The 1,003-nt window shown below is 44.8% G+C and overlaps 1 pseudogene; it reads left to right on the top strand.

The window, feature by feature from the left end:
• Nucleotides 1–1,003, top strand: LOC132369663 (serine/arginine-rich splicing factor 3-like; annotated as a pseudogene).

Raw genomic sequence — 1,003 nt, 5'->3', positions numbered from 1 at the left:
ATGAGGGTCTTGCATCGTGATTCCTGTCCGTTGGACTGTCAAGTTTATGTAGGGAATCTTGGAAACAGTGGTAACAAGACTGAATTGGAACGAGCTTTAGGCTATTATGGACCACTCTGAAGTGTGTGGGTTGCTAAAAACCCTCCCGGCTTCGCTCCTGTTGAACGTGAAGATCCCCGAGATGCAGCCGATGCTGTCCGAGAACTAGATGGGAGAACACTATGTGGCTGCCGAGTAAGAGTGCACCTGTCGAATGGGGAAAAGAGAAGTCGAAATCGTGACCGCCTCCTTCTTGAGGTCGTCGCCCTCGAGATGATTACCGGAGGAGGAGTCCTTCACCTCGCCACACATCTCCGAGACGGAGAAGCTTCTCCCTCAGCCAGAGCAGGTCCCTTTCTAGATATAGGAGAAGAGAGAGATCCCTGTCCCAGGAGAGGAATCACAAGCCGTCCCGATCTTTCTCTAGGTCTCCTAGCCGATCTAGGTCAAATGAAAGGAAATAGAAGACCACTTTGCAAGAGGAGTGGTGTACAGGCAATAACTTCATTTGACAGGAGTATGTACAGAAAATTCAAGCTCTGTTTGAGACTTCCGAAGCTTGGTGCACTTTTTAAATGTTTTAGCTGTTCACATTTGTTTGTCTCTTGGGACAGTGACACATAAAGGTGTCATTCTCTATGGTTTGAAATGGGTCATATGAGGCATGTAATATGAAGAATTGTTACCTTACAATGTTCCCTTAAGCAAAATTGAATTTGCTTTGAATTTTTGGTCTTGCCTAGACTGATAATAAAACTCTGACTCCTGCCCAGCTAAAGTGTGATGTTTACTATTATGGAAACAACACTGGCAAACATTGAAAAGGCTTTCTGTAGCTGGGATATGGTATGCAGCTGTAGTTAAGCAAGCAGTCTTTAAAAGGTGCTGTGAACACAAGGCAGCAGGTAAAAATTAAAGCTGCACCCTTACCCTAGATTAGAGGTTTAAAAATTCCACTAGTCTT

The sequence above is a fragment of the Balaenoptera ricei genome, chromosome 8, assembly GCF_028023285.1.
Source record: "Balaenoptera ricei isolate mBalRic1 chromosome 8, mBalRic1.hap2, whole genome shotgun sequence".
NCBI classification, from domain to species: Eukaryota; Metazoa; Chordata; class Mammalia; order Artiodactyla; family Balaenopteridae; genus Balaenoptera; species Balaenoptera ricei.
Note: the sequence above shows the minus strand (reverse complement) of the source record. Positions and strands in the feature narration are given on the sequence as shown.